General features: G+C 37.8%; 1 protein-coding gene across 1 annotated transcript in view; it reads right to left on the reverse strand.

The window, feature by feature from the left end:
* The window catches only part of LOC139721659 (probable protein phosphatase 2C T23F11.1), a 45,642-nt gene extending 37,147 nt beyond the window's left edge, over window positions 1–8,495 (reverse strand). Inside the window, exon 1 of the mRNA XM_071632987.1 lies at window positions 8,480–8,495. The gene's annotated coding sequence lies outside the window, so the exon portion shown is untranslated. The remainder of the gene's footprint in view (window positions 1–8,479) is intronic.
* Window positions 8,496–19,470: the final 10,975 nt, after the last annotated feature.

A 19,470-nucleotide genomic window follows, 5' to 3' on the forward strand; every position in this document is an offset into this window, starting at 1 on the left:
AACGCAGTTGGCTTTAGCAGGTTGACCTCAAAATTAAGATGTAAAGATTAGTTGCGTTAGCCTAGTCTTGGGCTCAGAATTGGATGCCATCTATCAAACTAGAGCTCCACTATTTTCGTTGGCAATTTTTTTGTTTTTATCCTATTGGCTAACACTAATCCCTAGGGATTACCAAATTTGTAATTTCAAGGTTGTTGTTGGTGTTCACTCTTTTATATAAGTGTGACACCTTCATTCACGTCAAAAGATGCACATCGTCCCAACTCACATGAAGTAGTGTGGCTGTACGTGCATTATATGCATAGCCTATACATAATGTATATGGGCAAGTCCAAGATAACACGCGCGTTACGTATGGGACATTCAGAGACTTTTATGACCTGAAAAATAGTGTTAATGGCTTTTGATCATATCAAACTTTATCATGGTGATTGATATCTAGGAGAAGTATAATCATGCAAAAAATGGAGAAAAATAACCTTCACAATTATATTCTAGAAGAGAAAATATGTGCCGTTACGTATGGGACCAGAAAAATTTTGTTTTTTTGAACATTTTTTTCAACCTCAAAACTCTCTGAAAGTATTTCATTCTATAACTTGTAACTCACTGTGATGAAAGTCACAACACTCAAGATTATCACAGGTAAGTTTCGTGTCATTGGGTGAAAAGCTCTAATTACAGGTTCTAATTAAAGACAGACATGACGTGTTACGTATGGGACAGTTACGTATGGGACGGTTTGTCCCCCATTCATTTAGTGTGTGAAGAACCATGTTTATGTGTGTTTTGCATAATTATTGAAGTAAAATCAGTTGAAACTACTCAAATACTGATCCAGATTGTCAAGGAAACAATATTCCCCAAATATTCACCATCCTAATCATATTCAATCATATTTTTATATTTTTATGACCAACCTGAGTATGCATGCCCTTTGTCCCCCATTCGTTTAGTGTGTGGAGAGACACATTTATGGGTGTTTTGCAAAATAATTTTGCAAAATACCCATAAACAAATTTTTGCATAATTATTGAAATGGAATCAGTTGAAACTACTCAAATACTGATCCAGATTGACAAGGGAACAATATTCCCCAAATATTTACCATCATAATCATATTTAATCATATTCTATATTTTCATGACCAACCTGAGTATGGGGTATGCCCTATTTTTATCAGGATAGTTACTACTGAAAAATTGAATAGTTTAAAGTGTTTACTTCCATTGATGAAGGGCAGTTTGCCATTTCGTTTCAATAAAAAACAACTTGACACAAGAAATATTAATTTTTATAAATAAGCAATACCTGCTGCGTGGAACCCCAGTGATCGAGTAGATATATGATGTCTGCCTAGCAGTCAGGTCATTGATTCGAGTCACACCTCAGTATGTATACCCATGAATTTTGTCGTGGCTATTATTGAAACCTGAATAAGGACAATTTGTGTATCACTTGCAATATAAAAAAAAATCATTTTACTTTATATTCTTTTTAAATATTTATATCACAACCATTTCAAATTGGATCTCCATCACTAAACTTTGAATTCCTCTAGTCTTAGGATTGTATGCTCTTTAGTAATTCATATAATTGGTTTCCAATCATCTCATTAAATGTTGAAAACTGAATCCCCATTTCTACAAAAAACTATACCATCCCTTTAATGCTGTTTTTTCATTGTGTATTTTGCCATTTTCCCCTCCCCCTTTCTGAAAATTGTTCAATCAAGTACATGTATTGTTTAAAGTGTCTATAACTCAAAAAGTAGCGACAATGTTGGGATGCTTTCTTCAGGATGATTGACCATTTGTGTACTGAGAGACCTCCCCAGCTAGCTACATGCATTCACATGCATTATGTATGAGGATGTCCCATACGTAACGCATTTGTCCCATACGTAACATTATTTCAATGCCTTATAAAAAATATTCCTTTTACTGTTTTTTCTTTTTTCTGTGGTATTTAATTTCTCTAAACAATAAATTAGAACTTTCCAAAAGGGCATTAATATAACCTTAGCAATTTCAGAAAAAACCTAAAAAAATGACCTCAATTTGTTACGTATGGGACATCTCATGATAGGACACGAGCTAATTTGCATAATAATTTGCATAATCCCTAAATTTTCATACCAAGTTAAACTATTTGATGAACTTCTTATGTCCACATATTAATCAAATATCATTTGCTTTCCTTTGAATTAATATGAATTTTTATAAATGTCCCATACGTAACGCTGTGTTTCACATTTATGCAAATGAAGCCCTTGAAATTTGCATAAATTTACGTAATATAATTTTTTCCTCCATGGAAATCAAAACTTCAACTCATAAGCTTCAAAATGATACCAAACATGTCAATATTGAGCAAAGATGAAATTTTGCCTTCTGAGGGGACCTTATCTTGGACTTGCCCATATGCTAAAGCAACAGTCAATCAAATAATGGAAAGTACCTGCACACAAGTTACACTCTAGACATGGCCACATGAATTGAAATCTGTGCCTGCAAAAATCAAGGTTTTGGTATTTTGGGGATGTTCAAAATTTTGTGCCAATTCAATCCTTCTTCAACATCAACTGTCGCATTCAAAACATTCACATCTGCATCCTTCACCTAGACTGTTGGTAATACATGATTACAATTGGTACTCCTTGTTAGTCTGACCACTGGTGTTGGAGCCCAATTTAAAGCAGTTGTATGGGAGATAACACCAGCGCAATTCTACTCTTGTGTGCCAATGCAGTATAATTTCTTTATAAAAGTTTCTTGACATTTGTGTGCAATCACAAGCATGTATTCTGTTGCCATTGTCTCTTTGGGGGAGAATACATCACATCATTAAAATTAGCATAGTGTATTCAAGTATTACATCGTATTTGAGCCACCAGAGGTATCTTCCCCTTCACAACCAATTTCATTCTGACAGGCTGGAATTGCTCTTTGCCATGGTCTGCAGCCCCTTAAAGTCGAGAAATGAAGAAGTCATCAAAAGTAACCATACCATTACCATGTTGTGGCTTAGTATACATGAATTTTGTATAATGCTGTGTCTTCAAGGAAAACTAGAGTCAAGATAACTCAGGTAAATCAACAACAACAAATGAGTTGATTGGGACAGAGCTACTGGTATTCTAATTTATGATGGCATCATCAAAGATATGTAACTGATACTTTGCTTTTCCCGAGGTCAGTCTGATCACATGCGGTCAATTGTATCTGATAGCGCATTATGGAGGCATACTGCTAGCATCATACAATGTCAAGGGTATTTATGTTCCTTTCAAAGTACATTTCACTCCTTTTTTCAGCTCCATGGTTGGCTGCTGTTAAATTCTTACCCTTCATTTGATAGCGGAAATGTTAATTCACTGGCACTTTGTAAGTACATGTACATACCATAATGCTTGCAATATTTTGGACAGTGTAGAGGTCTAGTGCAATGTACTTGTGACTTGTAATTTCATGTATTAGGCTTCTCTTCAAGTTTATAATATCATTTCCATCAATAAAGTCTGAGGTCATATTTTGCAGATTTTACATATTTTTGCAAATAGATTAATTCACAACATAAAGCTGTACATGTTCATCGTTAACATCACTTCTTCATCAATGGCTGCAACTCTCTCTCTCTTTGGAAATCTTGGATCATATGGACAAACAGTTGTAGACTAGTATAAAACAGAGTAGTTCCAAGACTAAATAAATAAAGTAAAAAGCGTCTATCCTACATTTTGCTGCACCAACAACCGAGGCCATTTTCATACATGCTTGCTCAGGTCAGCAACATTATTAGGTCCTACATCTGATGAGCGACCAATGCGTTAGTTCGCGTTTTCGCATTTCTGCCAATAACGACGTGTCGTTACAGATATCTGTATCGGCACCCGCACCAAGGTTTGACCTCCCGTGCCAAGGTTCTACCGTGTGCATAAGTACATAGGTGTCTAAATGCAGCAGGCGGTCAATTTTTGGATGCCATTGTGGTCAAATTATGGGTGGCTTGTGTTAGATATCTTTTTCAGTATTCCTCTGTCCTTTGCAAATGAGCAAGCTACACTGTATCAACAACATCGATGCAATGCTGGCCAATTTGCAAGCACTGTTTCCTGTTGTTACTACAGGTAGGTTCTACTACTAAGTACTAGTGTGGTCAGGTGTATAAAGCAAGCATAATTTGTCCATTGCTGCCTGTCATCAATCAATGATGACTATAGAATGGGTAGCGAGAATCCTGCGATCTCATTGGTCAAGAACTGTGTGTGGATTTTCTACTGGCCACACGCTGCTCGACAGTGGTAAACATGTTATCGCGCACTTGTAGCAAGAGTATGTGCACTTGTAACAAAGGTTCGCGCACTAAGCAAGCGTTCGCACACTCAGTACGAGATGCCTATTACATTATAGCTCAAAATCATGCATCCAGTACTTTTGCCATGCATCCAGTAATTACTGGATGCATGGTTTTGAAGTAGGGCAAGTCCAAGATAATGCGCGCGTTACGTATGGGACATTCAGAGACTTTTATGACCTGAAAAATAGTGTTAATGGCCTTTGATCATATTGAACTTCATCATGGTGATTGATATCTAGGAGAAGTATAAACATGTAAAAAATTGAGAAAAATGACCTTGACAATTATATTCTAGAAGAGAAAATATGTGCCGTTACGTATGGGACCAGAAAACTTTTGTTTTTTTGAACATTTTTTTCAACCTCAAAACTCTCTGAAAGTATTTCATTCTATAACTTATAACTCACAGTGATGAAAGTCACAACACTCAAGATTATCACAGGTAAGTTTCATGTCATTAGGCAAAAAGCTCTAATTACAGGTTCTAATTAAAGACAGACATGACGTGTTACGTATGGGACAGTTACGTATGGGACAGTTTGTCCCCCATTCATTTAGTGTGTGAAGAACCATGTTTATGGGTATTTTGCATAATTATTGTAGTAAAATCAGTTGAAACTACTCAAATACTGATCCAGATTGTCAAGGAAACATTATTCCCCGAATATTCACCATCATAATCATATTCAATCATATCTTTATATTTTTATGACCAACCTGAGTATGCATGCCCTTTGTCCCCCATTCATTTAGTGTGTGGAGAGCCAAGTTTATATGGGTATTTTGCAAAATAATTTTGCAAAATACCCATAAACAAATTTTTGCATAACGATTGAGGTAGAATCAGTTGAAATTACTCAAATGCTGTTCCAGATTGACAAGGGAACAATATTCCCCGTATATTTACCATCATAATCATATTTAATCATATTCTATATTTTTTATGACAAACCTGAGTATGTATGCCCTATTTTTATCAGGATAGTTACTACTGAAAAATTGAATAGTTTAAAGTGTTTACTTCCATTGATGAAGGGCAGTTTGCCATTTAGTTTCAACAAAAAATGACTTGACACAAGAAATATTAATTTTAATAAATAAGCAATACCTGCTGCGTGGAACCCCAGTGATGGAGTAGATATATGATGTCTGTCTAGCAGTCAGGTCATTGATTCGTGTCACACCTCGGTATGTATACCCATGAATTTTGTCGTGGCTACTATTGAAACTGAATAAGGACAATTTGTGTATCGCTTGCAATAAAAAGGAATCATTTTACTTTATATATTTTTTTGTATATATATCACAACCATTTCAAATTGGATCTCCATCACATAAACTTTGGAATCCTCTAGTCTTAGAATTGTATGCTCTTTAGTAATTCATATAATTGGTTTCCAATCATCTCATTAAATGTTGAAAACTGAATCCCCATTTCTACAAAAACTATACCATCCCTTTAATGCTGATTTTTCATTGTGTATTTTGCCATTTTCCCCTCCCCCTTTCTGAAAATTGTTCAGTCAAGTACATGCATTGTTTCAAGTGTCTAAAACTCAAAAAGTAGCTACAATGTTGGGATGCTTTCTTCAGGATGATTGACCATTTGTGTACTGAGAGACCTTCCCAGCTAGCTACATGCATTCACATGCAATATGTATGAGGATGTCCCATACGTAACGCATTTGTCCCATACGTAACATTATTTTAATGCCTAATAGAATATATTTCTTTTACTGTTTTTTCTTTTTTCTATGGTATTTAGTTTCTCTAAACAATAAATTAGAACTTTCCAAAAGGGCATTAAAATATCCATAGCAATTTCAGAAAAAACCTAAAAAAATGACCTCAATTTGTTACGTATGGGACATCTCATGATAAGACACGAGCTAATTTGCATAATCATTTGCATAATCCCTAAATTTTTATACCAAGTTAAACTATTTGATGAACTTCTTATGTCCACATATTAATCAAATATCATTTGCTTTCCTTTGAATTAATATGAATTTTTATAAATGTCCCATACGTAACGCTGTGTTTCACATTTATGCAAATGAAGCCCTTGAAATTTGCATAAACTTACATAATATCATTTTTTCCTCCATGGAAATCAAAACTTCAACTCATAAGCTTCAAAATGATACCAAACACGTCAATATTGAGCAAAGATGAAATTTTGCCTTCTGAGGGGACCTTATCTTGGACTTGCCCAGTACCGGATGCATGATTTTGGGGATTTCGTCTATGGCAAGCCAAAAGGAAATGCATCCAGTAAATTTGCCATCGGGGAACATGACAAAAAAATGGATTTTTGGCAAGAAAATTGTCCCCATTCTATAACGCAGATGACGCACATATGTCTCATGTGTCAGTCTGAATAGTGTGCTAACTGCGACAGCCGCCACACGCAGTGTGGCGGCTGCGCCGTGCTCCCATAAAAGATCTTCATGTTGAACAAACGGGTGCCTTTGCGGCGCTATATTTCCTTAATTTTTCAACAGAAACTACTAGGATTACTTACATGGGTCGATGAAACCTAAATGACTATCATCGGCGACTGTTTGATGCATTTCATTGCTTGTGATGCACAAAATGATGTCTTATAAGCAGCTCACCGATGTTCACAGAATTCACAATCACTTGCACAAGCGCACAGAATACTTAGGAACTAACATAAGCGAAACTGCGGGGAAGCCGCCAGGACCGCGCCTGGCGGCGCGGTCTCCGGGGCTAAATCAGAGACTCCAACCGGAAGCACCTTCTGATCTGGAGATTCTCCCGCCTGAAACCCCTAGCAAACGGGAGACTCCAAGTTTATGTGTGCGAAGCGCGAAGTTCCTAGTGTTATAGCTGCTCTCTGGTGCTATCTAAGGCTTATTTTTGCAACATACAATAGCGATAAGTAAGAAATCCTTCCCAACGGGAGACATTGAGCCAGGGCGGGAGAAATTAAATCTCAAACGGGAGAACGGGAGATTTTGCAAAAATGGGTTTTCGGCGGGAGATCTCCCGTCGAAAACGGGAGAGTTGGAGTCTCTGCTAAATAGTGTGCATGCAGTAACTACTGCAAAAGTGGTTTCTTTCGCATACAGAAACTTTCACGGTTTCCGTCGGTGCCGACTTTTTCGCGTGTGTTTAAATTCGCAGGCGGTAATGATGGCGTTGTAACAAGCGACGAGTTCAAAACATTTTCGCGTGATGTTAAATTCGCGGTTCAACCACAAAACGCGAAAATAAAACCACCGCAAAATAAACCACTTTTACAGTATGGAATTTAGCCTAATCCACTTGGCTTCGCCTCGTGGGTGGGTTAAGCATTCCATAGTTACCTTATACACACAATTCCGACTGACGCACTCAGACCTGTGCATCATTGTATAGAAAGCTTCTACGAGTTCTAGACTCTACTGCTGACAGCTGTACAGTCAGTGTGTAGCAGTGACTTGACCGAAAGATTGGTCTGTATCTGGTCGTCGAGGATGTGTTCCGTGGAGACTGCGTCTGACTTCACTAAACCCCCTCCTATACACGGAGGAGAGCGGATAAGTAAAAAAATTATAAAAGACTCCTGTCTAAAGCAGTGACAAGTTGCATTGTAAGTGTAATAACACAGACAGACGCCCGTAGCAACTTCTGAATGTTGCTGTGCCCTGTGTGGTTCACTGTGCTGTGACTCGCGCGAGTCTGAGACTCGAGAGTTTGAAAGATGACAATGCAATCTGGATCAAGATTGACAAGAACATGAAGAACGTCTACTACACTAGTCTAGGCCTAAACCGTGGCATGATGGCACCAACAGCAGCGATATTAGCATAAAGGGTGACTCAAAAAGAAAATTAGAAGGGCAGTCCATAACAAGACAAGAGCTATCAAACTTATCCACATAGTTTGGCGATCACAACGTCATGACAAACGATACTACAGTATGTGTACGAAGCGAGCCACCCTAGGCTAGCTAGCTAGCCTCGACAGTCACCAACAAAACTGCTGAACTTCGTTCGTAAACAACCGAGCTCTGACACTCCTCACGCATCGTTTATGAAGAAAGACATAATACATATTCCTCATATCAGTTAATGAATAATTCGTGCTGCATGAGCACTCGTGTAGATCTTACCAATTTTACTCTCAACTATGTCCCAAATGATGAACGTTTATGAGTCCATTGACACGGTTGTCTATATCGGTCAAGTACCCTGTTTCTGACTGTCATGTACGTGCATTGATCATGCCTCCAAAAACATGGCACCGCCGCTGCGACCAGCGCTAAAAACCATGCAGCGCATTTCAAACACAAGCTCGCCGAAATTTCCACAGTCACATTACGCAGCTAGCACTTCCATTGCATCGCGATCACATCAATCGTGTGACAGAATTTTAAATAGCGCCATCTTTTGATGGAAGGTTTATCTTGATGTTAAAAATTATCACGAATGACACAGTGCAATGGGATTGATCTTTCAGCCACGCTGGGTAAAAATTTTACAAAACAATGATTATTTCATGCAGACATATAACAGATATCTAAAATCTCATTATTCTGTCAACTTCATGTCGATTTGTGAAGGGTTCGATGGAAGACTTGTCAGTTGATGAAGGAACCTTGAGAAAAGGCGCATGAATTGTGATGAAACAAGAGCATACATAGGGAAGAGATAATGACTCGGGCGACGAAGAGGTTAGCTGAGGTTATATCGATATTTTTATATCATAATAGTATTCCTCTATGGAAAGTTCATGTTGATTGTTTATATAAATATTGTTGTCTAAGAATGCTGGAATATTTATAAAGTTAAACATCTTTTCCCAAAGTCAAGATTGCATTCTTTGTTTTCAATTCTATTATTACCGTTTAACTTCAACTATACGGAATACTATTGGCCTGGGGAAATTGCTCATGCCAATGAGATTTACATATTCTTGGTTCAGAAAAAGACCCTGCGAATAATAAATCGTGTAGATTTCTTTGATCATAGAAGTTAAAATGTTTTGTTTCCAGTAAATTGATTTTAAAAAAGATCAGATTTGTAGTACGTGTATCACGTTGGAATATTCATGTATAATTTTGAATATTGGCGACATACCTAGGATATCCCCCCCCCCAGATTACTAAAAAAAAGTGATATTCATTCTTAATATTTACAAGACACAGTGCATTTCATGGCTCCTATCCCCCCCCCCTTCCTAGTTTTAAAACACTTCTACAGGTCCTTCATTTGGGAATGAGTTAGATTCTGATTTGTTCCAATCAAGTTCTCAAAGCTAATTTCCTAAATCCCTACTTTTTATTGTGCCTCCCTGATCACTGGAAATAATTAGGTTTGTGTATATAGGACCCTAATCGTATAATGAAGTCTCACTCGCGGGTGATTTAAAGGAAACCAAAACCCCCAATAGAAATGTGGATTGAGTGAATAGTGAAAGCAGCAACATTAGTATAGAACACATCAATGAAAGTTTGAGGAAAATCGGACAATCGATGCAAAAAGTTATGAATTTTTAAGGTTTTGGTGTTGGAACCGCTTGATGAGGAGACTACCAGAGGTTATGACGACGTGTCGTAATGTGTGGACAATATTATAAAGAAAATATACGGAGAATTCCACAAAAATTCACTTTTCTATAGCATAATGAAAGAGCACTTGACTAACCGCTTTCAGAAAGCAGGGGGAATAATTATTGCTACCCTTAACATAATTAATGTCAGTATCAAGTTGATGGAATGTGTCATTTTCACACAAAAAAATGATTTTGTTGAATTCCCCTTTTCTTTATATTGTGGTATTGATTTGGCATCTCAAATTGACTATCTTGTGTAGGGGAGAGTGCATATGGGGAGAACTCGGACGCGGGAGAAATGGGACACCTCTCATATCTCAAAAAGTTTTTAACTAATCAGATTTCAAGTCATCGCCTAGAGTATATAATAGGCATTTGACATCAGAGTACAAGCAAACGGTAACTGCTCTGCAACAACTCTGCCGGAAAGTTTAATTTTGATTTTTTTTTTTTCAGACACTTTTTGCAGCTTTTTGCATTCAGTGTGAAATGCTTTCTAAATTAATCGTTCGGCTTTAGCAGACACTTAGCATGCTATAGGCCTATGTGGGCCGTATGAATTCCAATAATTTGCATTAAAAGATTTTGCACAAAAAAAAATCGGCTAAATTGTGATGTTAGCCGCCATTTTGAATTTTGGGGGTGCTGGGGTAAACTGGGACAGCATCACTGTCCCAGTTCTCACTGTATTCAAAGTTTATGATTAAAAAAAAATCAAAGATTTTCTTATCATTTTCTTTAAATTCTGGATGCCTTTAATGCAACTTTCTCTGATGGCCCATAACTATAATACACGACGTCTTGCGATGAAACTCTTCATAATAAAATTCAAACACACACACATATTGTCTACGCATACACACACACACACACACACACACACACACACATTATTATAATTATGATATGCTTGTATAGGTTTTCCCGGCCAATTTCGCACTTTTGTCAGTCCATTTGATAAAAGGTTCATTCAATTTAGCGAAAATCCTCGTCACTGCACATTCTGTCATTCAAAATTGCAAGTTGGTCGTTCAATTTAGCATTTCGATCAATGAAATTTGCCCATGTGCCATTCGAATTCGTGAAACGAGAATTCAAATTGGCACGTGCTCTTCAGTCATTCAAATTCGCCAACACTGGCCGAAAGGGGTAATTCAGTCATTCAATTTCGCGTATGGGCAGTCAAATTCCTAACATGTTCATTCAAATTAACGTCATGTTATTTCTTTTTTGAAAAGGTGATAACATTAAGACTTTTTGTTTCATCCACTCACTGTTAAGCAGTAAAAGTAATTTTTACCATACATAACTCGGGTTTGTTGTTCTGTAGTGCCCCTTGCCCCTTTTCTTTCATAATACCGAATATGTCATTAGTTTTTAGGCCTACATGTATACCAATACTACAGATTAAGTTCATCTTCTTACAGTCATAACAGCACAAGTTAGATACAGACGTATTTCTCAAGAAGACAGAAAAAGAATTATAGAAACATTTGATGATCATAACCTTGACTTCCAAGAACTAGCCGACACACTCGGAATAAAGCACTCAACGGCCAGATAAGTTGTGGCCACATGATGCACTAAATCTTCAGACTGGAAGAATCACTAGGCACATTGAAGAAAAAAAAAACTGTTGCCAAAATCTCTCAAATAAGTACGAAAATATGAAATGTAATGACGCTTGCAAAACAGTAACTGCGTTGACAAAAAAAGAAAGAACCAAAGCATAAACATGCGTGCTAAATTGACTGCAAAAGATATTAAATTGGATGCCCAAAAATGAATTTGAATGAACGAGTGCAGCATGTCCGTGATCACGTGACTATATCATTCTAAATTGAATGAACGAATAACGAAATGGTGCTAGTTTTACGAATTTCAATTGAAAAAGTGTTAATTAGAATGACGCTAAAGGTAATTTGAATGTTCCAAAATGAATTTGAATGAAGAGATCATAGAATTGAACTACCGAACACTGTCATCTACGCTAAATTTCGCTAAATTGAATGCAGCAATTAGGAATTGGACTGACAAAAGTGCGAAATTGGCCGGGATTATTGTCTAAGCCAATAGTTACTGTTTGTCCCACTTCACCCCAACCAATGACCCACTTCTCCCATGGGGGTGGCCCATTTCACCCCGTTAAGCCTGATTTAAAAAAAAAAATCAATAATAACACAAATATAAGACTTTTAGGAATATGAAGTCACAACCCATCATGTGGCCTAGCATCAGTAGTCTTTGGGTCCGAGACATGAGTGCCCCCATTCTGAATATAGGTTTTCCCGGCCAATTTCGCACTTTTGTCAGTCCATTTGATAAAAGGTTCATTCAATTTAGCGAAAATCCTCGTCACTGCTAGTGCACATTCTGTCATTCAAAATTGCAAGTTGTTCGTTCAATTTAGCATTTCGATCAATGAAATTCGCACATGTGCCTTGCGAATTCGTAAAACGAGCATTCAAATTGGCACGTGCTCTTCAGTCATTCAAATTCGCCAGCACTGGCGGAAAATGGCATTTCAGTCATTCAATTTCGCGTATGGGCTGTCAAATTCCAAACATGTTCATTCAAATTGGCGTAATGTTCTGATGTTATTTCTATTTTGAAAAGGTGAGAACCGTGCATGTATACGTATTTAAATGTGAATTTTTGTTTTATCCACATAACTGTTAAGTATATAGTAAAGGTATCTTTGACCCTAAATACTCAAGTTTGTTGTTCTGTAACGCCCCTATATTCTTTCATACACTGATGATATCAGAACTATACATGCACCAGTAACATAGATTCACTTCACTTTCTTATGTCATTGTATGTCCAGTCATGCAGCACAAGTTAGATACAGACGTATATCTCTCAAGAAGACAGGGAAAGAATCATAGAAGCATTTGAGGGTAATAACCTTGACAAATTGATGGCTATTCCTTAGAGCTGATCCAAGAACTTTATGATGATGATTGACGCAACGCAATGTAGCGCCCACCAAATGATAATGAAACATGCAGATGAAAGAAATGATCACGATGTAAATTGAAACTTCCTTCTCCCAATAATGTCAAAACAAATTTAAGATTAATGTAGGCCTACCTGTGAATGAAATAATGCTATCGAACATTATAAAGACATGTACACATATTTTGAAAGTACTGTTGCAAAGATGATATCAGAATAAAGAATGAATACGAAAATATGAAATGTTATGATTCTTGCTAACAATACCTATGATGAATGAAAATGAAAAAAAAAAGAATAAGCGCATAAACGTGTCTGCTAAATTGACTGCAGTAAATGCGAAATTGGATGCCCATGAGAATGAATTCGAATGAACGAGCGCAGCGTATACGTGATCACGTGACAACGATGTACGAAAAGGTGCTTGTCTTACGAATTTGAACGGAAAAAGTGCTGATTCGAATGAGGTTAAAGGTAATTTGGATGCTCCAAAATGAATTTGAATGAAAAGATTATAAAATTGAAATTCCGAACATGCCATCTGGGCTAAGTTGTGCTAAATTGAATGCAGCAATTAGGAATTGGACTGAAAAAAGTGCGAAATTGGCCGGGAAAACCTATATCAGAAAAGTTATCGGAGAAAATATTCATCAAATTACAATTTTTGTCCCAGTTCTCCCCACTCTTTCTTCAATGGTTTGCTGATTATCTGTTTAACAGATCTCAGCTGCTATCTTATAAAGGAATGGTCTCGACACCGAAGACTATAACTTGTGATGTCCCGCAAGGGTCAGTTTTGGGGCCTATACTCTTTTTGATATTTATAAATGATTTGCCACGCTCATCCTCTTTCTTTAAATTCAGATTGTTTGCTGACGATTCAAATATTTTTCATACTTATGCTGCTCGCCAAAAAGAAATTGATGTGAATGAAGTAAATGAAAACCTGCATAAAGTTCAAACATGGTGTAATGCCAATAAAATTACAATCAATTTAAAGAAAACAAATTATATGGTGATAAGAGGAAAACGCCAGTTATTTGCTATGAGGGGTGCAATAAAACTGTCTGACACAGACATTGATGAGGTGAGTGTCGCATCCTTCATCGGAACTCAGATTGATTGTCATCTTACTTGGAAACCTCACATTCAATTGGTAAATAATGTGTTCGAAGGAAAGTAGGTGTTAAAGACAGTATATGTTCCGCAGCGCATTCTTGTGCTTCTGTATAAATCTTTTATACAGCCACTTATATGGTATTGAGGTATGGGGCAGTACTTATAAATCTCACTTAAAATTTCTCAAAAAATGGCTCTGAGAGCTATAACATTTTCGTCCTTACGAACACATTCAGAACCATTGACCCAACGATTCAAACTTCTAGTTGTTAGGTTACATTATAAGTTCTCAGTTCTTACATTTATGTACGATCTCTGCAATGGAACTATTCCGCACCCTCTGTATGACTGTTGCGAAATCATACTTACAGGACAAAAACAAATGAAAAAAAGAATGTTGTACTTACCAAAATTTAGAACCACACAGGGACAATTTTCGATTTCTTACTTAGGACCAAAACTTTGGAATATACATTGCCACGAGAAATGCGTGAACAAAAGATCTACATTTCGTAAATGCCTTGCAGATTTCCTACTCTAATAGATATTATACTATATCAAGTATTTTTAGTTTTCTATGTTAGAAAATGAATGATATATTCACAGTCATTTCAACTAAAACCTCGTAATAATTTTTCTTTGTATTTAGCTTTTAGTATGAAGATCAGGGTGACCATTCACGACTAGCGCTTGTGCTAACTTTTGGTTTCCTTGTTAACAACAGCAACTTTGTAGAATTATGCTACATGTATCATATTAACTCTCAAATATCATCATTTATGTTATTGTAAAGGAGTAACAGATAAGTATATTTTTCACATTTATGTAGATACAATTGTGTTATGATTCTTATATGTACATGCATAGGCGCCGGAAGTGGGGGGGGGGGGGGGGGGGGGGGCAGGGGGGGGGGGGCGGCCGCCCCCCCCCTCCAAAAAGTGGGGGGCAAAACGCATTTTTGCCCCCCCCCCAAAAAAAAAATAATAATAATGATAATAAAAATAAATGAATAAACAAAGAAAATAAAATAAATATGTATATATATAAATTATATATGAATAAAAGGGAAAAATATGGCTACAAACGGCAGCTTTTTGACTGTAAAACGATGTCAAAATTTTCAAGCTCGCTCGCTTCGCTCGCTCGCATTCAGCAGTTGAGCCCGGTGCGCCTCCCCCTTAATTTCTAAAGCGAAAAACATAGCTACGACGGCAGTTGTTGGACTCTAGAATGTCAAAATTTTCAAGCTCGCTCGCTTCGCTCGCTCGCATTGAATCGTTATGCCATTCTCCTATGTTGCTGATAGTATAGGTTTTCCCGGCCAATTTCGCACTTTTGTCAGTCCATTTGATAAAAGGTTCATTCAATTTAGCGAAAATCCTCGTTACTGCACATTCTGTCATTCGAAATTGCAAGTTGGTCGCTCAATTTAGCATTTCGATCAATGAAATTTGCACATGTGCCTTTCGAATTCGGAAAACGAGCATTCAAATTGGCACGTGCTCTTCAGTCATTCAAATTCGCCAACAGTGGCCGAAAGGGGTATTTCAGTCATTTAATTTCGCGTATGGGCAGTCAAATTCCCAACATGTTCATTCAAATTAACGTCATGTTATTTCTGTTTTGAAAAGGTGATAACATTTAAACGCGTATTTCTATGTGACTTTTTGTTTCATCCACGCACTGTTAAGCAGTAAAAGTATCATATTTTTACCATATATAACTCGAGTTTGTTGTCCTGTAACGCCCCTTTTCTTTCATTCATGTCATTTTAGGCCTACATGTACCAATACTACAGATTAACTTCATCTTCTTACAGTCATGACAGCACAAGTTAGATACAGACGTATTTCTCAAGAAGACAGAATAAGACTTATAGGAACATTTGATGATCATAACCTTGACTTCCTAGAACTGGCCGACACACTCGGAATAAAGCACTCAACGGTCAGATAAGTTGTGGTCACATGATGCACTATATCTTCGGACTGGAAGAATCACTAAGCACATTGAAGAAAAAAAAAACTGTTGCCAAAATCTCTAAAATATACAAAGTACAAAAATATGAAATGTAATGACGCTTGCAAAACAATAACTGTGTTGACAAAAAAGAAAGAAAGAAAGAACCAAAGCATTAACATGTGTGCTAAATTGACTGCAAAAGATGTTAAATTGGATGCCCAAAAATGAATTTGAATGAACGAGTGCGGCATGTCCGTGATCACGTGACTATATCATTCTAAATTGAATGAACGAATAACGAAATGGTGCTTGTTTTACGAATTTGAATTGAAAAAGTGTTAATTAGAATGAGGCTAAAGGTAATTTGAATGCTCCAAAATGAATTTGAATGAAGAGATCATAAAATTGAACTACCGAACATTGTCATCTACGCTAAATTTCGCTAAATTGAATGCAGGAATTAGGAATTGGACTGACAGAAGTGCGAAATTGGCCGGGAAAACCTATAATTGCCAGTAGTTGGGCCCGATGCCCCCACCCCTTAATTTCCAAAGCGAAAGATAAATATAGCTACAAACGGGAGTTTTGGGACTGTAAAATGTCAAAATTTTCAAGCTCGCTCGCTCCGCTCGCTCGCATTGAATCGATATGCCACTCTCCTAATGTTGCCGCCAGTAATTGTCAGCAGTTGCGTCCGATGCCCCCCCCCCTTAATTTCCAAAGCGAAAGATATAGTTACAAACGGGAGTTTTGGGACTGTAAGATGTCAAAATTCTCGAGCTCGCTCGCTTTGCTTGCTCGCATTGAATCGTTATGCCATTCTCCTAATGTTGCTGCTAGTAATTGCCAGCAGTTGCGCCCGATGCGCCGCCCCATCAATTTCCAAAGTGAAAGATAAAGCTACAAACCCCAGTTTGGGACTGTAGAATGTCAAAATTTTCAAGCTTGCTCGCTTCGCTCGCTCGCATTGAATCGTTATGCCCTTCTCCTAATGTTGCTGCCAATAATCATTGCCAGCAGTTGCGCCCGATGCGCCCCATTTATTTCAAAGCGAAATATGTAGCTACAATTAAAACTCCAGTTTTGGAACTGTAGAATATCAAAATTTTCAAGCCCGCTCGCATTTTATTGTTATGCCATTCACCTTATGTTGCTGACAGTATATAATTTGTCGATCGTTTCACACCGTCATTCCATAATCCATACTTTTAAGGAAGACTTACAATGTTCCTCAATGACTGCGTTGTTGAATGTATCACATTCCGCAATGTATTGTAGTCCTATTATTGCTCACGCACACACGCACAAGCATACAGACCGTCAAAATTACTTTATGGTTCCCCCCCCCCCCATGTTTCGACCCACCGTACGCCACTTTACATATATATATATATATATATATATATATATAATAGATGTGTGTGTGTGTGTGTGTGTGTATGTGTATATTGTGTAACATATGCATGGTCTAATCTTGAGCCCCCTCCAATGTTTGCCCCCCCCCCCCAATCCAAAACTGCTTCCGGCGCGCCTGTGTACATGTTCAAAATGTTGTTGCTAATAAAAACTTCAAACGTCAAACTTCTATAGTTGTACCTCTCGCTTTAATTGATGTCAAATGCTATGGAATGTAAAATTTTATGAAATGTGGAATATGGAACAATGACTAAAAGATACATAGCGCACTCGTAGCAAAACCAAAATGAATAAACTGTTACGATGACTTTTCTATCAGCTATAAAGTCATTTTTTGGTATGATTTTAAGCGCTACTTCTTGCATCTTATACGCGATATTCTTCTGCAACCCATCCGAGTGTGGGCGTTTTTGTGGTGTCCCATGACTGGGTGACACGACGTTGTGCTCCTGCGACAGTATAGAATACTTTGGTCTTATTTTTTCCAAGGACTTAGGGTTAGGGTTAGGGTTGTGTTATAGGGTAATAGGTTTAGTTCAGAGCTACCAAGTCTCACACATTGTGAGTGAGACTCAAGCATTTAGGGTCTGTCTAACGATCTCACGCATGACACCCATTTTTCTCACGCATTGGGAGAATAGCCTGAAGGATATAAAGTTAGAGTTGCAATTAAAGGCATATTTCCCTTTTGTCTTTCAAAATACTAGTAGTAAGAAAAAAATATTCACTTAAGTATGCAGCAGCTTGCACCATTAAGAGCTAAAAATTGTAAAAGCTCCCAATCCCCACCATGGGAGGGCGGACACCCCCCTCCCACACCCTCCCCATGCTCAGTCCCTTCATTCACTCGCTCATGCACATGCGCGTGTGCCGAGATGCCGAGTCATGAAGATCTCACTCATAATATTTTTTTGAACTATAGGCATCTATGTTAGTTTGATGTGAGGATTAGGATTAGGGTTAATGTTACTGTGGGTATAAATTTATGTTAGGCTTAAGCGAGCGACCGTGCAGTTGATATTTCATAATGGGAGCAATCATCGCAGGAGCAAATGTCAAGGAACCCATGACTGTGGCTCATCAGTCATCCTTCCAAATATCCCTTCTCAGAATTACATGTACTTCTGATTATGTATTGTATGACCTTTTCCTTCTCTCTCCCAGCCTCCCCTCCCCCTCCACCTCCTCCTCCTTCTACTCCACCATCGATCTTTTTCCCCTCCTCTGCACCATCATCATCATCATCATCTTCTTCATTTTTATCATCATTATCCACGCTGGATCATCCGGCACTCTTTATTATCATGTTCTCGGTTGGGTGAATGTGCAAAATTTCGGACGGCGGAATCGGAGGGGGGGGGGGGGGGGGTGGGAGGGTTCAGGGTGCTACATAAGCACTTTCCCGATTGCCCGGAGAAAGTGAAAATCAAATTCGGGCAAGTGTTAAGTTTTGAACAATGGGAACAAATGCTTGCCCGAATTGAGCAAGGAAATGTTTTGAAGCCACCTTTTTTGTTTCACTTATCCCCCCTAATAAGCCCACACAATCAACCATACAGAAGCCCAATTTTTAATGGCTGTTTAGTGATGCAACACACTTCAATATCATTTCAGCAACTTTCTCCAACAATTACGTGAAACAGCAACACTTGATCGGACAAGTTTTTTACGCTATTGTAAGCGTGTGAATATCAATGTGTGTTGTTTATTCAAATGATTGTGTTTTTAAGATCTTGACTTACACGTGATTTTCTATATCGTTTCGTTATATTTTGGATGTTATTTTCGGGCAAGTGACATTTATGTTCGAGCAAGTGTTTCGCAGCAAATTTGAAAATCTGCTTGCCCGACCGGGCAAGTGATAAAAAGCCATGTAGCACCCTGGGGCCTGTCTTATAAAGACTTGTGATAGAAATCAATCACAAGTTTCATGTGAGCTGCAATGCAAGTTGTGATTGATTTGGGGACTTGTGATTGATTTGAAGGCTTTATAAGACGGGGCCCTGGGGTTGCCCCCCCCCCCCCCCCCCCCCCCCCTTTGACTCTTATTTAAAAACAAAATAAATAAAAAAACGGGGGAAAAACCCACACACA

The sequence above is a fragment of the Diadema antillarum genome, unplaced genomic scaffold (genome assembly GCF_040938485.1).
Source record: "Diadema antillarum isolate AM-2024a unplaced genomic scaffold, OU_Dant_1.0 scf00000146, whole genome shotgun sequence".
Classification (NCBI taxonomy): domain Eukaryota; kingdom Metazoa; phylum Echinodermata; class Echinoidea; order Diadematoida; family Diadematidae; genus Diadema; species Diadema antillarum.